Consider the following 3,370-nt stretch of genomic DNA (forward strand, 5'->3'; position numbering starts at 1 on the left):
GGTGGGCTTGGGGGGTCTGGCTGTGGGCGGTGGGAGGATGGTGTCCAGGGAAGTCCCAAAGGTCACCCTGCGCCGGCGGAGTGTGAAGCCTCTCCCCTAGGTTGGGGTGCCGAGGATTAAGCCTTCCTCTGTGGCTTGGGCTGGGGAGCATGATCCGGCGTCGGGTCCATTTGGGTGGAGCTGGCGGCCGGCAAGAATTCGGGCCATCAGGTCAACCCTCTGTGGAATTGGGGGTGAGCCGGCAGGCCTGCGATTTTGGCTTCACGGGCGGGCAGCTCAAGCCTGGCCTCCTATGAGCCTGGAAGGCAGCCGGCCGGGCTCACCCGTCTCCTCCCCGGGCCCAAGTTCCTTTCAGGCAGCAGGTGGAGCGAGGAGCCCAGGGAGGAGAGCCCAAGGAGGTGTCCGGAGCCTCCTCCTGCCCAGCGCCTGCGCCCGCGCCCAGCAGGGCTCTTGCCCGCTCCCGGCCCACCTGGTTTTGGCCTCTGCCACCCCTAGAAGTCAGCCAAAAGACCAGAACCCACCCTCTCCCTCCTGCACCCCGAGTGGCCAGCATGGGGCTTGAACCCATGACCTTGGCATTATTAGCACCACGCTCTAACCAGCTCAGCTAGCCGGCCTACGGGGTGCCCTCCCTTGCCTGACCCTTTTGGAAGGAGTCACCGGCTGGTGCGGGGAACGATGTGGCCTCCGTTATCGAATGAATGGATCAAGACAGCACTTGTCAAGGTAGGGGAATTAGCTCAAGTGGTAGAGCGCTTGCTTCGCATGCGAGAGGCAGCGGGATCAATGCCCGCATTCTCCAGCGGCAAGGCAGCCGCGGGGACCTTCTCTTGCCCTTCTTTTAGAAGCCATGGACAGTCAGCCGGCTCAGCTCCTCCAGTGGCCTCCATCCCTCTCCCCGCTTGGCCTCCGAAAAGGCCAGCCCTTGCGGAGCACAAATCTCTTCCACCCCGGCCCTTCTCCCCCTTGCGCTGACTGGGAGGCTGGCGACAGCTGGGGGAAGTTAGCTCAAATGGAAGAGCATGGGAGAAGTAGTCAGACCCATACACACATTCTCCAGCCTGCTCTGCTCTGCTTTGCTCTGCTGTGCTGGGCTCTAGTGGGGGACCTGCACCTTTCTTTCTGAGCTCTCACTGGAGCACAATCTCTTTCCTCCTCCCTCCCTGCTAGTCTACGCCAAGCTCATTGGCCGGGAGGGAGAGCCACTCAAATACAGAATTACTCACATCCCAGGGGTCCATGAAGAGAATGAGGAGATGGGCGGGGTGGCATGCGATACCAGCTCAGCTGAGACCGTGAGACCTCGCAGCCTCCTGATCTCAGGCAGCATGGCAGCCGTGCAGCAGAGCAGAGTAAAGCACGCAGAAAGCTTGGAGACAGCCAAAGCGGGGAAGGGCTGCGTTGGTCTGGAAGAGGGAGTTGGTGGCTGTCTATCCTGGTGGAGGCAGGGTCGTTTTGCTGTATGCTGGGCCAGAGGCCTGGGAGTCTGCTAGAGTTGCTGAGCTGGGCCTGCTTCTGGCTTTTCTTGGGTTAGAGGAAAGTGGTGCAGATAAGAACGGCCCTCCTGGGTGAGACCGATGGTCCATCTAGGCCACTATCACGTCTTCTGACAGTAACCGATGCCAGGCGCTTCAGAGGCAATGGCCAGAGCAGGCAATCGTCAAGTGATCTATCCCTGTGTTGTCTTCTGAAGCTTGGTGCTTGTTTCAGGGGCTAACTCTCAGCCCAGACACACTCCAGGGAGGGAGCGTTGGTGTTTGTGTCGAGGAGCGTGGCTGGGACTCGGACCCCCTTCCCCAGCTCTGGGTAGCACGCCCTCCTCCCCCCCATTTCAGGCTGTGTCCAGCTTAAGGCCACAGAGCCCTTGCCTTTTTTTGCCCGGTGCCTGAGAGTCAGGCCAGCTGTGGGGAATTAGCTCAAGCGGCAGAGCGCTCGCTTTGCATGCGAGAGGTAGTGGGGGACGCTGCCCGCATTCTCCGAGCCGGTCAACTAAGGGCTCCTGATGAGCCTGGTGGACGGGAGAGCTGGCCATCTGACTTTTGGCCTGGCTGCCCGTAGCGGTCAGGCCGAAAAATCAAAAGCCATCCTCCCCAGGCCCACAGCCACCCAGGGGCTCCTCTGCACCATCTTGCCTCCACGAGTGCCACACTCTGACCAGCTGAACCAGGCAAGCCACGGGAAGCTTCTCAAGGTCTTTCCCTGGTGTGGGCTTGGATGCGAAAAGCACCTGGCCGTTCATCAGCTGTTGCAAGAAGTGTGCAGAGTAGGAGTAGCGATGGGGCTGTAGCTTTCCACAGCATCTCAATTTGGGCAGCTTTCCATTCCCCTTTTCTGTGTAATGTCCCTCCCACGGGTTTCACTTGCGGAGCTGTACGACTCTGGCAGGGTGGCCATTTAGAAATCTTTTCCTTGCTTTTCTTTTTCACCTGGCCCCAGCGTTAGGACCGTTTGGGTGTTTCAGTGTGTGTGTTTTCCCATTTGGAGGCATTTGGAAGTTTGGAAGGGGAGCCGAAAGAGGCGTCTTTTTCACAAGCAAGTTGGCTTACTGCACAGGTAGGGCCCTTGGCCGTAAAGCTTAGCTCCGTCAGTGCGTCTGCATGGGGTTCCTCCAGTGCCTCAAGAGCCCGTGCTAAACTCTCGGTGTGGGCGTTTGGCTTGCGCCAGTCAGAGTGCGGTGCCTGCGTCTTCCCAGGGCCGGCTCCCGTGAGGCGCGCATAACTTGGGAGGAAAGGGGTAGAAGAGGAAGCAAGTGAAGCTGACTTTGAGTGGTGGTGCCCCTGGGCGGAGTGGTCCTCCTGCTCCTTCCTGTCGGAGTTGTGGGCTTGAGTGTGGGCTTGGGGGGTCTGGCTGTGGGCACTGGGAGGATGGTGTCCAGGGAAGTCCCAAAGGTCACCCTGCGCCGGCGGAGTGTGAAGCCTCTCCCCTAGGTTGGGGTGCCGAGGATTAAGCCTTCCTCTGTGGCTTGGGCTGGGGAGCATGATCCGGCGTCGGGTCCATTTGGGTGGAGCTGGCGGCCGGCAAGAATTCGGGCCATCAGGTCAACCCTCTGTGGAAATGGGGGTGAGCCGGCAGGCCTGCGATTTTGGCTTCACGGGAGGGCAGCTCAAGCCTGGCCTCCTATGAGCCTGGAAGGCAGCCGGCCGGGCTCACCCGTCTCCTCCCCGGGCCCAAGTTCCTTTCAGGCAGCAGGTGGAGCGAGGAGCCCAGGGAGGAGAGCCCAAGGAGGTGTCCGGAGCCTCCTCCTGCCCAGCGCCTGCGCCCGCGCCCAGCAGGGCTCTTGCCCGCTCCCGGCCCACCTGGTTTTGGCCTCTGCCACCCCTAGAAGTCAGCCAAAAGACCAGAACCCACCCTCTCCCTCCTGCACCCCGAG

The 3,370-nt window shown here is 60.9% G+C and overlaps 1 non-coding gene across 1 annotated transcript; it reads right to left on the minus strand.

The window, feature by feature from the left end:
- Positions 1–543: 543 nt before the first annotated feature.
- On the minus strand, positions 544–617 carry TRNAI-AAU. Its single transcript has one exon. It is a non-coding gene; the product is annotated as a tRNA-Ile (tRNA).
- Positions 618–3,370: the final 2,753 nt, after the last annotated feature.

Source organism: Mauremys mutica, unplaced genomic scaffold, assembly GCF_020497125.1.
Source record: "Mauremys mutica isolate MM-2020 ecotype Southern unplaced genomic scaffold, ASM2049712v1 000962F_np12_subseq_1:41413_obj, whole genome shotgun sequence".
In the NCBI taxonomy this organism is placed as follows: domain Eukaryota; kingdom Metazoa; phylum Chordata; order Testudines; family Geoemydidae; genus Mauremys; species Mauremys mutica.